This window comes from Schistocerca americana, chromosome 9 (assembly GCF_021461395.2).
Source record: "Schistocerca americana isolate TAMUIC-IGC-003095 chromosome 9, iqSchAmer2.1, whole genome shotgun sequence".
In the NCBI taxonomy this organism is placed as follows: domain Eukaryota; kingdom Metazoa; phylum Arthropoda; class Insecta; order Orthoptera; family Acrididae; genus Schistocerca; species Schistocerca americana.
The window spans coordinates 149,369,607-149,384,872 of NC_060127.1; the positions used below are offsets into that span (position 1 = coordinate 149,369,607).

Consider the following 15,266-nt stretch of genomic DNA (forward strand, 5'->3'; position numbering starts at 1 on the left):
TGATCCATCTACATCCTGGATACTCGTGACCTTGAATAAGCATTATTTTAGTAAGTGTTTTGGACCACCTATCTTGCGAGAAATTTCGTTTCTTTTGTGCATGTCATGAGCGAAAAAGTGGACACAGCATATCACCAAGGCACCTAGATTTCCTGCACATGGAGACATCAGCTCATCGGGAAAGTTATTCCCTGAGAACCCTGCCCCACCTCAGATATTTGCTGCAGGCCACAGAATCTTGCCTTGCAAGACAATGGTCGTGATGACACTGGTCAATGGAGACACACAGAAGACATACAGAGCTAAATGAAGAAGGCATATACGTATTGTGAGCTATGTCAAGCCTTTGTTAAAGCCTTGCTACAGTAAAATCTAATACGGAATATCATAACTGGGATAAAATACATGTGCAATACAGAAGCAGTACAAGAATTTATTTTGTAGTAATGGGTGTTTGAGATTTCCAACTGGCGCGGACTTGGCATCTTCAAGAACTGAGTGTGCTGCCTCAAGATAGAGCAACTCAGTCCAGTCAAATAGCTAACGGAGGTTAAGTAACAGTGACCACAAAAGCTTTTGGCCTAAATAGTCCACCTATATACAATTCCGGTATAATGGTAGGTGCATTACATTCCACACCTAATCATTTTGTACACTTCTACAGTCACTCAACAATGACACTTTTCTGCACACTACAGTTTGTCAGCAAATAGTCGCAGACTGCTGCTCACTATCAGTCACATCATCATTAATTTATATAGATAATAAAAGTGGTCCTATCACTCCTCCCTGTGGCACTCCTGATGATACCGTCACCTCTGATCTGTCACTTATGTCTTCGAGCCACTCACCTACCTGGGAACCTATTCCACATGCTTGGCCTTTTGTTAACAGTATGAAGTATGGCACAATGTCAAATGCTTTCTGGAAAGCTAGGAATAGACAATCTGTCTGCCACCATTCATCCACAATTCACAGGATATTGGTGAGGAAAGTGCAATCGGAGTTTTGCACGAGAAAATCTTTTTAATTCTGTGATGAGGCATATACATAAATGACCTTGTGGATGACATCAGGAGTTCACTGAGGCTTTTTGCGGATGATGCTGTGGTATATCGAGAGGTTGTAACAATGGAAAATTGTACTGAAATGCAGGAGGATCTGCAACGAATTGACGCATGGTGCAGGAAATGGCAATTGAATCTCAATGTAGACAAGTGTAATGTGCTGCGAATACATAGAAAGAAAGATCCCTTATTTAGCTACAATATAGCAGGTCATCAACTGGAAGTAGTTAATTCCATGAATTATCTGGGAGTAGGCATTAGGAGTGATTTAAAATGGAATGATCATATAAAGTTGACCGTCGGTAAAGCAGATGCCAGACAGAGATTCATTACAAGAACCCTAAGGAAATGCAATCCGAAAACAAAGGAAGTAGGTTACAGTACGCTTGTTCGCCCAATGCTTGAATACTGCTCAGCAGTGCGGGATCCGTACCAGATAGGGTTGATAGGAGAGAGAGAGAGAGAGAGAGAGAGAGAGAGAGAGAGAGAGAGAGAGAGAAGATCCAACAGAGAGCAGCGCGCTTCGTTACAGGATCATTTAGTAATCGCGAAAGCGTTACGGAGATGATAGATAAACTCCAGTGGAAGACTCTGCAGGAGAGACACTTAGTAGCTCGGTATGGGCTTTTGTTGAAATTTCGAGAACATAATTTCACCGAGAAGTCAGGCAGTATATTGCTCCCTCCTACGTATATTCCGCGAAGAGACCATGAGCATAAAATCAGAGAGATTAGAACCCACACAGAAGCATAACGACAATCCTCCTTTCCACGAACAATATGAGACTGGAATAGAAGGCAGAACCGATAGAGGTACTCAAGGTACCCTCTTCCACACACCGTCAGGTGGCTTGTGGAGTATGGACGTAGATGTAGGTTCATGGACAGGAGCTCTCATAGTTAGAATATGCAGCAAACTGTAATTAAGGATATTAATCTGTGGTTTTGTGGGCCCGTTCTTTTACAGAACTCCCCCCTGTATTTTTTCTGGAGTGACAAGATTTGAGATACAGCCATTCAGAAAAATTTAAATGTAAAGCCTCTGAGAAGGCTATTCCAACTGACAGGTTAAAAGGTTTGCCTATGTCCAGCTAAAGTTAAAAGATTGTTAAAATAAATGAATGCCGTAAGTGTAGATGGCAAGAGAGGTCAAGGAAAGACATTGGAGAATGGAAAAGAGAAGAAGCAGAGTGCGCAACAAACATGACTCTAAACACTAAGGAATGGGGACTGTTCAGATCTGCTACACCTCAAGTTATATTTGGGAAGGATTAAATTAATTAATACAGCAAAGCACAATGGGTATCTCCCTCCAATCAATCACTGCAAGTGACACGATCTAAGAGCAGAAAATTTGTATACAATGTAGTTAGGTCTGCAAAGAAGGCAAGCAGAAAGAGACCACTATTATTAGTTTTTATTTTATTTATTTAATTCCAAGGGAATAATGCGATGAAATTTACTTGGTCATGGAACAAATCAGTACCTAACTTACAGAATGCTGTTTCTAAATTTTCCAAAACAAAAAACTAATAAAAAGAAAAAAGTGTATGAATAAACAATACATTACAAAGGAAAGTTCATAGGTGTTACGAGAAATTGCTGTACAGAGCAGGTATGAGTCATAAGGAAACCTTTCAACTTGGATTTGAATACCAACTGGCTTACGGGAACAAAGGACAAGTTTCAAAGAACACTCTCACTCACTCAATTCAGAAAAGCTGGTTTGGTGGAAAGAATCCAGATGGCACAGGCTGTGAAACAGTCATTGAAGTCAAGCATACAATGCTACATGGCATACTCAGTAACTGGACAGTTAAGCTGTCCCTTGGGCACAGTTTGGTGGTGGCTGTTCCCACAGACAGCCATTTGTTAGTTGCCATGCCCACATAAAATGCCACTTGACCACTAACAAGCTGCCTGTTGGGATGAACAGCTACCACTAAACTGTGCCCAAGAGACAGATGGAACATCCGGTTGCTGAGTATGTCATGTACCAATGTGTGATTGACTTTAATGACTGCTTTACAGCCTGTGCCATCTGAATTATTTCCATCAAACTAGCTTTTCTGAACTGCGCAAATGAGAACTCTCCCTGCAATATATCCTCCTTTCCTGTAACACCTTTGTCTCCTCCTCCTCTTTGTGTTGCGGCCTGTGTAGGACCACAAGCAGCCTCTTTGTGGATTGCATTTTCCTCCTCTTCTCCCAGAACCTCTTCATTCTCTCTCTTTTTCTCTCCCACTCTTCTTCAGAGATCTTCAGTGTCCTTTTCTCCTGGTGACACACTAATCTTTTCCCGTATTATTCTCTGTCATTGATCCCTAGCATATTGGTTGGTGTATATTTGTTCCTCCAATTTTCCTTTCCTTCAACCTTGATCCCCAATTCCAACCAGTCCTTCCAAAGTTCAACAACCCATTTGGTTCCTGTCTTTTCCCTTGTCCTCCCTGCTGTTTCCCACACTCTCTTTGTCATTCTGTCCATACTCATCCTAATTATATGTCCAGCAAACCTTGCCATTTTGAGTCTGATTTTCCCGGACATTCTTCTCATGTTCCAGTACAGTTCTTCCCTTGGTCTTCGCATCCATCTGTCTCCGCCTCTTTTGGGACTTGGTATTTTTCTCTCTTCTTTCTCTAGTTGTTCTGCCATATTTTCCCCAGTGTCATCATCTCAGCAGCATATAATAGTGCATTCCTCACCGTTGCCTCTGTGGATATATTCTTTTTAATGAATATCTCTCTCGTCATGCGGAAGGCTGACATCTTTTTATCCTCTCTCTTATTCCCTTCTTGCTCCTGTTCCTTCCTGTGATAAATTCTCCCAGGTATTTAAATTTGTCTACCATTTGCACTGTGTCTTCTGGTGTTTCCCAGTCTGTCTCAACCTTCATTAATCTTTGTGCCACTCGTCTGCATCTACCCCTTTCCTTGCTCTCACTCCAGCCTCACAGATATGTTCTGTCCCAGCTCACTGGCACAGTCCTTTCCTTTTCTCTGCTTCTCTCTCTTCCCTTCCCCTCCAGCAGCACTGCTCTTCCAATGCTGCACTAGGAGTCCACCGTCCTGACTAACATTCCTGCACACTCCCTCAGGCAGTGATACAGCACCCCTAACTGCTACCATTCATCCACCCCCACCCCACATCTCTTCTGTACTCCCACTACCCACCCCAGCTAACCCAAGCCGAGATTGCTACTCACTACAATATGGCTGCAGCATGCAGAGACAACAGTGGCTGTGTGTGTGTGTGTGTGTGTGGGGGGGGGGGGGGGGGGCACAGCTATTTCCCATTTGAAGTATGCCAATTGTACTGTTTGTACTTAAACATCAACGACAGTAGCATATTTTGACATTGCTTATGGTAAATCTTTGGCAGCTATGTTAAGCCTAGTTTACACAATGATACTGGTTTGTACAGAACTGTGCTACTGGCCACTGCATGCCTGGCACATGTATGCGCAACTCGTTGGCGAAACTAAACATTTTTGGCTTTTTTCCAACTTTGGCGACACTAGCGGCACGAGTACTGAGGCTATATGTGTTGGTAGAGAGTAAACAAACTGAAATTTTAAATGGGGAATGGAGGCCATTGTTTGCTTTTTGGGTATTAATGCTATGCACAGGTATTTGTTGGATTTTAACAACGATGACTACAAAAATGAGCAGCAACTTGTTGCTGCGCTTGAGACTGTTGTACGCAATCTGAACATGGTTTCATAGGTAATACCTGAGATGCACAGCAAAACCCTTTCAATTACAATTAACAGTGTACATACACAAATGAATTAAGAAAAATACAGGCAAGCAAAACATCTAGCTGTGCAACAGCCCATGTCTATGAGGCTAAAATCCTGCGGTCTGAGTTGGTGATTCTTTTTTAAGGAAGATAACTGACAGAAGAAAAGTCTATAAAAAAAAAATCAGGAAACTTGAATTCTTCAATCAATATTAATTTATTTAAAACATTACAGAAGTGCTTCCCATTGACAAACTACAGTACAGATCATTAACATAAATTTTAGAGTCTTCCAGTATAATTTCTTTCAGGAAGCTTTGTGAGTAACCACTAAGTTGATGTCTTTTCTTTATGTAATCAGGAACTCAAACACGGTTCTTTTTTTCCATCCTTTGTCTTGTGCAGCAATTTCATGCAAAAAAGGTTAACTCTGCCACATTTTGTACAGCTGCCAAAACTTTCATTTTACACACATGACTACGGCACTCACAAAATGATGAATCATAAGTGTACAATGGTCACACCACGTCTACAGACAGATACGAAACTACTTGTGTGCAACTCATTGTGCGGAACAAGTGGAGCAAGCGTGTGTCATCATTTAAACGAGCTTTTACGTTCACACTGTCATTTGATTATTTCAGATTCATAATGTTGTGTACTTTTTAAAATGGCACACTGTCACATGCTGTTTTGTAACATGTGCTGCAGGAAACAAGCATAACTATTACTCACAATTTTGATGTCTGTATAATAATAAATGTGCCACGACAGTTGAACTTTTGGTGTTTCAGTAAGAGACAGTGAATTTTCAAATTGTTATTTACAGCATATTTATTAATGATGTAGGAGAAAACTTGAAAATGGCTACAAAAACCAAAATTGGTTGTGTGACCATAAAAGGCCTAAACAAATATCACAAATCAAGCAATGGAAAATCCTGGATGGAATGTAACAATATTAGAGAAGGAAAGTTACTACTCACCATACAGCGGAGATGCTGAGTCGTGATAGGCACAACAAAAATATTCACACAATTATAGCTTTCGGCCATTAAGGCCTTTGCCAGCAATAGATGCAGACACGCAGACACACACACACACACACACACACACACACACACACACACACACACACACACCTTGCAGACGTGTGTGCAAGTTGTGTTTGCGTGTGCGCGCGCTTGTGTGTCTAATTGCTGACAAAGGCCTTAATGGCCAAAAGCTATAATTGTGTGAATCTTTTTGTTGTGCCTATTGTGTTGGTGTTGTTTTGGTTTTAGGGCGCAAAACTGCTATGGTCATTAGCGCCCGGTCCGTGACTTAGGAAACAGTAAAAAACCGAAATTGAAAACCAGCAGCAATGGGAACGAAAGTCATAGAAGTGGAGAAACTAAAAGCTGAAGGAAGGCTTAAAAATCCACTACAGAAAGGGGTTGGTTGTCCCCAAAAAAAAGCTTCAAATGACTGACGTCATTTCACTGGCACTAATAAACTTGAGAACGCGGTCGGCTGAGCGCGTGTCATCTGCTAAAATCGACGATATATCAGGCGATAGCTGTAGACGGGAGCGTAACGGATTAAAATAGGGGCACTCAATTAAAAGGTGTCTTACCGTCCACAGCTGAGAGCAGTGGGGACAGAGTGGGGGAGGATCGCCGCTTAAAAGATGTCGATGGCTAAAAAGACAGTGCCCTATCCGGAGTCTAGTTAAAAGTACCTCCTCCTGACGACGCGTTCGGGAGGAAGAGGTCCAAGCACAAGGAAGAGCTTTCACGTCCCACAATTTATTATGGGTAAGTGTCGACCAATGCGTGTGCCATAAATGAACAACACGTCGACATAAAACACTCCGTAGATCGGCGAAGGGAATCGATTGAATAGCTGGCCGAGGAAGAGAGACTGCAGCCTTGGCTGCAATATCGGCCGCCTCATTTCCACAGATACCAACGTGTCCCGGGAGCCAGAGGAACGCCACCGAGACGCCCCCCAGGTGGAGCAAGCGCAGACAGTCCTGAATCCGGTGGACCAGAGGGTGCACAGGATAAAGAGCTTGGAGACTGAGGAGAGAGCTGAGAGAATCTGAGCAGATAACGTACTGTATCCGCTGATGGCGGCGGATGTAGTGGACAGCCTGGAGAACAGCGTAAAGCTCCGCAGTATAAACCGAACACTGGTCGGGAAGCCGAAAGTGTATTGGGGTGTCGCCAACAATATAGGCACTCCCAACACCTAACGATGTTTTCGAGCCGTCGGTGTAAATAAATGTGGCGTCCGTCATTTGTGCACATACAGCAGCAAATGCCCGATGATAAACAGGTGAAGGGGTACCATCCTTGGGAAATCGACAAAGGTCACGGAGCAGGCAGATCTGGGGACGGAGCCAAGGCGGTGCTGTACCCCAAGTTGTCAAGAAGGTTTTAGGAAAGCGGAAGGAAAGAGAATGGAGCAGTTGACGGAAGCGGACTCCCGGTGGTGGTAGGGAGGAGGGGCAGCCTGCTTACCCCACATCAAAGGAGGCGTCGAAAAAAAGGTCATGGGCTGGATTAGCAGGCATGGAAGACAGATGGCTAGCATAACGACTCAGAAGGACTGCTCGCCGATTGGACAGCAGAGGTTCAGCAGTCTCAGCATAAAGGCTTTCCACAGGGCTGGTGTAAAAAGCTCCAGACACTAAACGTAATCCACGGTGGTGGATAGAGTCGAGACGCCGAAGAATAGACGGCCGAGCAGAGGAGTAGACTATGCTTCCATAGCCCAATTTTGAGCGCACTAAGGCGCGATAGAGGCGGAGAAGGACCACTCGGTCCGCTCCCCAGGAGGTACCAGTCAGGACACGGAGGGTGTTAAGGGATCGCAGACAGCGAGCCGAAAGATAGGAAATGTGGGAGGACCAGCACAGTTTTCTGTCAAACATAAGACCCAAGAATTTAGCGACGTTTGAAAACGGAAGGTTGACAGGACCTAGATGTAATTAGGGTGGAAGAAACTCCTTACATCACCAAAAATTAACACAAACGGTCTTACTGGGAGAAAAACGGAAGCCGGTTTCGATGCTCAAAGAGTGGAGGCGATCGAGACATCCTTGAAGACTTCGTTCAAGAAGGCTGGTCCGTTGAGAGCTGTAGTAGATTGCAAAATCGTCCACAAAGAGGGAGCCCGAGACATCAGGAAGGAGACAATCCATAATTGGATTTATAGCTATGGCAAACAGTACAACACTCAGCACGGAGCCCTGGGGTACCCTGTTTTCTTGGGAGAAAGTACGGGAGAGAGTAGTGTTCACCCGCACCCTAAATGAGCGCTTTGCCATAAATTTGCGAAGAAAAAGGGGCAGCCGACCTCGAAAGCCCCAAGAGAACAGTGTGCGGAGGATGCCTGTCCTCCAACAGGTATCGTATGCTCTCTCCAGACCAAAAAATATTGCTACTGTTTGGCGTTTCCGGAGAAAATTGTTCATGATATAAGTGGAGAGAGCAACAAGATGGTCAACTGCAGAACGATGCTTTCGGAATCCGCATTGGGCAGGTGTTAAAAGACTGCGGGATTCCAGCCACCACGCTAAACGGTAATTCACCATACGCTCCAAAACCTTACAGACACTACTCGTGAGAGAAATGGGGCGATAGCTAGAGGGGAGATGTTTGTCCTTTCCAGGTTTCGGAACAGGAACGACGATAGCTTCCCGCCATCGTCTGGGAAAAGTACTGTCGGTCCAAATTCGATTATAAAGGCGAAGGAGGTAACGCAGACTATGGGTTGATAAATGCAGCAACATTTGGACGTGGATACCATCCGGTCCTGGGGCGGAGGAGCGAGAAGAAGAGAGTGCATGTTGGAGTTCCTGCATGGAGAAACCAGTATTGTAGCTTTCGCGATTTTGAGAGGAGAAAGCAAGAGGTCGCACTTCCGCTGCACGTTTCTTCGGGAGAAACGCTGGCGGGTAATTTGAAGAGCTCGAAATCTCAGCAAAGAGCTGACCCAACGAGTTAGAAATTGCGACGGGGTCCACTAATGTGTCATGCGCGACAGTGAGCCCAGAGACCAGGGAGAAACTAGGCGTGCCTGAGAACCGTCGAAGCCGACTCTAGACTTCCGAGGAGGGAGTGAAGGTGTTAAATAAGCTAATAAAGAATTTCCAGCTTGCTTTCTTGCTATCACGGATGACACGACGGCATCGCGCTCGGAACTGCTTATAGCGGATACAGTTGGCCAAAGTAGGATGGTGGCGGAAAACGCGGAGAGCACGTCGCCGCTCACGTATTGCATCACGGCATGTCTCGTTCCACCAAGGAACTGGGGGGCGCCGGGGCAATTCGGAGGTGCGTGGTATTGAATGTTCTGCAGCTGTAAGAATAACGTCGGTAATATGTGTGATCTCATCGTCGACGCTGGGAAAGTGACGGTCATCGAATGTCGCTAGAGACGAAAAAAGTGTCCAATCAGCTTGGGCAAACTTCCAGCGTCGCGGGCGCATGTAGGGCAGTTGAGGCTGCAGTCTAAGGACACACGGAAAGTGGTCACTCAAGTGTGTATCATCAAGGGCGAACCATTCGAAGCGCCGAGCTAGCGGAACAGTACCGACCGCAAGGTCCAAATGAGATAAACTTGTCGTGGAGGCAGACAAAAATATAGGGACCCCAGTGTTGAGGCAAACTAGATCTGCTTGGTGGAAGACGTCTAGCAATAGTGAGCCACGTGGACAAGGATGTGGAGATCCCCGAAGCGGGTGGTGGGCATTGAAGTCCCCAACCAGCAAATATGGGGATGGAAGCTGACCAAGAAGATGAAGGAGATCAGCTCGTGCCATCGGTGTGGACGATGGAATGTATACAGTACAAAGAGAGAACGTGTATCCGGAAAGGGAAAGACGGACGGCGACAGCTTGGAAGGAAGTGTTTAAATGGATTGGGTGATAATGGAGAGTTTCATGGAGAAGAATCATGAGTCCTCCATGTGCTGGAGTGCCTTCAACAGAGGGGAAATCATATCGGACGGACTGGAAATGAGGGAGAACAAAGCGGTCATGGGGCCGCAGCTTTGTTTCCTGAAGACAGAAGATGACCGGCGAGTAGGATCGTAAGAGGATCGACAATTCATCCCGATTGGCTCGAATACCGCGGATATTCCAGTGGATAATGGACATAGGGTGAACAGAAAATGGAGGAATGTGGCCAAGGTCGCTGTCAACTCAACGACTGCTCAGAGCTTGCAACCGACAGCATGGAATGGCATTCAGCCGAAGGCAGAAGATCCTGATCCATAGGTTGGTCAGGAGCAGCCCCTGCCACCAGCGATCGGCCGGTTGATCGGCCGCCAGCAGTGCGCCTCGGCGACAGAAGACGGCCGAGGGCGATTTCCGCCAGGTGGTGCTGTAGATGAGACACGCCTTGGCGGAGAAGGAGAGGAACTGGGTTTCTTTGTAGCCTTCTTGGAAGTATGATGTTTAGAGGAAGGAGGAACCGATGGTTGGGAAGTTGCGGTACGTAAAAACTCTTCACGAGTATGCTCTTTTTTCGAAGTCTTGGTGTCTGACTTTTGGGCTCGAGATTTAGCAGAACTCGACGAAGGGTGAGCCAGAGAGTGGGCAGGCGAAAGTGGTGAGGTTGAACGGGCGATCTTTGCACTGGCCGATCTGACGACCGTGGCACTAAAGGTGAGGTCGCAAGTCTGCGTGGCCGCCTCCTTTGTTGGCCGAGGAGAAGCAAGGACAGTGCTGTATTTTCCTGTCTGAGGCATGGTGGGTTGTTGACTGGTGAATAATTTTCGAGCAGCAAAGGTCGACACCTTTTCCATTACTCTAATTTCCTGGATGAGCTTTTCGTCCTTAAAAACGGGAAAATCTTGAGAGGAAGCAGCGTGGTAACCCATACAGTTGATGCAGTGAGGGGATGGAGGTGGACAAGCACCCTCATGGGCATCCTTGCCACACGTAACACATTTGGCCGGATTGGAACAGGACTGGCTGGTGTGATTGAACCGCTGACACTGATAGCAACACGTAGGGTTTGGGACATAAGGGCGAACGGAAATTATCTCATAGCCTGCTTTGATTTTCGATGGGAGTTGAACTTTGTCAAATGTCAAGAAGACAGTGCGGGTTGGAATGATGTTCATGTCAACCCTTTTCATAACCCTATGAACAGCCGTTACGCCCTGGTCAGACAGGTAGTGCTGAATTTCTTCGTCAGACAATCCATCGAGGGAGCGTGTATATACGACTCCATGTGAGGAATTTAAAGTACGGTGCGGTTCCACCCGGACAGGGAAGGCGTGTAGTAGTGAGGTACGCAGCAATTTTTGTGCCTGGAAGGCACTGACTGTTTCTAACAACAGGGTGCCATTCCGTAATCTGGAACAAGACTTTACAGGACCTGCAATTGCGTCGACACCTTTCTGAATAATGAAAGGGTTGACCATGGAGAAGTCGTGACCTTCGTCAAACCGAGAAACAACAAAGAACTGTGGCAACGATGGAAGAACTGTCTGTGGCTGAGACTCATTGTGAGCAGACATAGTGGAAGGTCAGGAAACCAATGCGGAAGAATCCCCCATGATTACCGGCGTCTCCAATGGCGCGCTCATCCCTTGTGGGGGCCCTCTCTGAGGGCACTCCCGCCTTAGGTGATTTGTTCACACCTCAGGTCACACCTCCCGACAAACGGACGGAGGGACCAATCGGCACTTTCGTAAGGTATCAGCTCGGGTAATCACCCCTCCCTGGGCCTGGCCGTTACCAGGGGGTGGGTACGTACGTGTCCCACCTGTCTACCCGGGGCGGGGAATTACGCGTTACCCCATCACCGGCTACGCATGGAAGTGCGTGGGTCGGCCTTCAGACGCGCACAGGGAGGAAAAAAGAGAAAGGGAAAGGAAAGAAGAGCCGTCTCAAACGCCGCAGCGGAGAAAAGGGCAAAGAGAAGAGGGAAGGAAAAGAGAAGGACGAAGACTTGCAAGTGTAGAAAGCAAGGAATTTGTAACAGTTTCGAGCGTCCGTCTCCGGACGTAGGCACAAACCATACTCCCAGGGGGGGAGAAAGGGAAGGAAAGAGCCAGGGGTGAGGGGTGAGGGGGGGGGGGGTGAAGATGGGGGACGGGGAAGGATGCAGAAAGGGAAGGTATGCAGCCCAGAAAGGAAGGAGGGCCACATTAGCTCGGGGTCCCGTGCTCGCTACACATGTATCCACAAAAGAGTTGTGGACCCCCTGGGGGGGGGGGGGGGGTGTGCCTATTGTGACTCAGTCTCCTCGCTATATGGTGAGTAGCAACTTTCTTTCTCAAATAAATAATATAGCGTAAGTGGGAAAAGTCACCTTCATTATTCTTACATAAGATATAGGACGTGTACGGAAGTCTCCAGATGTACATCGCTCAGTGTTACGAAGCTGCCAGCTACTTGAGTTTAGGACGTAATTTTTGCTAGTAAAGCAAGCTCCTGATAATCTAGGTGCAGATTATCCAGTTTGCACATTATCCATGGATAAGCTATTTCTTCTTCTTGTAGCATTGTTATGATGTCTTTGCAAGTATATTAAAGAAAGCACTGGATTTCATGATTTGTCTAGGTTGATTTAAATCTGTTAATTAAATCTTTTACCAAAAAAATTCAACTGCTGCTTTCACCACCAAGTTCCACAAAGATAGATTCCGTGCTACAATTTCAACACATTCATACTGCACTAAATGGCCGGTGTCAATGCAATTTTCTGCCACAGCCGATTTAATGGACTGATTTAATGGACTGTAAGACTCGGGTGTACCTATTGTGTTTGACACATCTTTCCTGAACAGTACAAATCGTTTGCACAATATACAGAAGGCCAAACTTGCAGGGCATCTTTTAAACCCCTGCCTCGTGGAGCATCAAGTCATCTTTGACAAAACAAATTAACTTTGTGTTTGACACTTTTTTTAATAAACTCCTAAACACATTGCTCAGTTAATAATGACACCAATAACATAACATTGATCAACACCATAGCAAAAATATTAAATTTAACAATATTATTGGAAAGGAAAGTTGCTACTCACCACATAGGAAATATTTCGGCCACCAAGGTCTTCGTCAAAAATAGATGACTGATGCACACACATGCACGCACTCACAAACAAATGCAACTCACACACACTACTGCTGTCTCTGGCAACTGAAGCCACACTGTGTGTGTGTGTGTGTGTGTGTGTGTGTGTGTGTGTGTGTGTGTGTGTTGCTGCACTCCGGAAATTTAAAGATTCAATTACCGTATTTACTCGAATCTAAGCCGCACTTTTTTTCCGGTTTTTGTAACCCAAAAAACCACGTGCGGCTTAGAATCGAGTGCAAAGTATGTAGAAGTTCTGAAAAATGTTGGTAGGTGCCGCCACGACTAACTTCTGCCGTCTAATATATGTAGCTTGTAGCACTGGACAGGCATGCTTTGCAGGCACAAAGATAAATACTGGCGTCAAAACCTATCTATTAAAAGAAAAGGTAGAAGAATGTAAACATTATGCCGCGTATTCTTTCGTGTTTGCTGCTATCTCATTTAAATCCTGTCTGCGTAATAAACTACGAAACTAGAGTGAGACAACAGCAAACGCGGAAGAATATACATATTATGTAATGTTTATATTCGTATTATTCTTATGCTGAATAGTGATACAGTCATAAATGAAGCACGAATCTAGGATGACTAACATCTGTGCAGAATGTAATGTACTAAAGAGGCGTCTGCAAATATTTTCAAACGGAGAAAAATTTTCGCTAAAGTCTCGTTCGGAACAAATTCTATCATACGCCGTCTATTATTTGGTTCTTGTTGATCATTATCAAAGAAAGCAGCAGTGTAAGTAACAACAAATAGCAGTCTCTTGCCGTTGTTTCGGTTAGAGACAATTCCTCTCTTTTATTTTATTGTAAGCGGCGGCAGCGCGCACAAAAGCGAGCCATGCTGTGAGCGGCGACAGGCCGTAAACACGCACTATCAGAATGCGACAAACAATGCACAACTCAGTACAGTTATGCATTTTCAGCTTAGAGTGACGCAAACACCTATAACAAAGAAAACGGCACTTATCAGGTCAAAGCAAAATAAGCAATCGATTCAAACCAGACGAAGCACGTGAAAAAGGAACGGTACCCGTATAAATACGGACGGAGCACCTGACGTATAGCAATGGCTACCTGGTAAAGCTTAAGTGCTAAGCTTACGACTCGAACCAAACTACTGTAGCTGTATTGTGATTCATTCGACCTAAATTGTGTCTCGTGTTACAATGGACCACCTTTGTTTCCATTTGGAGGTACGGCCTAAAACTTTTCTCTCCCCTCGAATTTAGAGTCTCAAATTTCACGTGCGGCTTAGATTCGGAAAATTTTTTTTTCCTTTATTTCGTTCTCATTTTTCAGGTGCAGCTTAGATTCGAGTGCGGCTTAGATTCGAGTAAATAAGGTATTACATAATAAAAACATCAGGGCGCATATCCACAGATGAAGGCTTGTCGAATTTTTAAATGAATAAAAAATTGAGTACTGATGTATTATTATATCCCGAATAAATATTAACATTTAAATACATTATTATGCATGTGACTCGCGTTTCACTGCCATTAGACGATGTAGGCCCCAATCCCACCATCTGACATCCCAAAATATTTTCCCCATTCGCTCTTCAGGAAAATGTCTTCAGTAGATTTCCTATCTATATATTTGTCTAGCTCTTTCCCAAGAAGCCAAAGGTCAATAATATCAAACCATCTGCTCTTGGTGAGTAGCACTTAGGAGGTGGGCTTCCAAAAGTGTCATTGAAACAAAGGAAGGTAAAGTAGTTCTAACAGCAATAATACCCCTCGCAATATCAGTTTTCTCTGCACCCCCATCCATACGTAATACACATCCATGCACGTATGAAATCTCCAAAGTCTTATCCACACTGTATTCCTCAAAACTTTGTAGTTCAGTTTCTATTTTACAGTCTGCTGATAACGGTGTAGATAGTTCATGTAGAAACATCTGACTTAGAGAAATATTCAAAATTAACAATTTGTGAAACCCACATGCACTGTTAAAATCTGACCCCTCTGGATAAGTATGTGTTTTGGGATCAATATACCTTATTTGAAAGCCTCCATTCCATCTTTATAAAAACCATCTTATCTTTTCTGAGAACCGTGTAATTCAAAATTGGTGCCCTCTTAAGTATTCTAGAGTGTGTCAACCTCAAAATGTAATAATACATTCAAAAATCCAATCACTGTCTTATAGTAATATTTCTGTTTTCCTTGAATAGTATTTTAGTTTATTAAGTATTTCAATTAAGACAATCTGAGTTGGTTGAAAAATATCAACAAGCTTTGGAAACCCTGTATGCATTCTAACTTCCGTCCGGTAAAACAAAACCATCATATGCACCTATCTGGGGCATGAAGCCAACTTCTACCTTTGTCAGATAAGTTCCAGGACAAGTTTAAAAGAAAAAGAA

At 44.7% G+C, this 15,266-nt stretch overlaps 1 protein-coding gene across 1 annotated transcript in view; it reads right to left on the reverse strand.

Annotated features, from left to right (window-relative positions):
* Window positions 1–15,266, reverse strand: part of LOC124550942 (serine/threonine-protein phosphatase PP1-beta catalytic subunit) — a 91,158-nt gene that overhangs the window by 17,124 nt on the left and 58,768 nt on the right. The gene's annotated exons all lie outside the window — the stretch shown is intronic.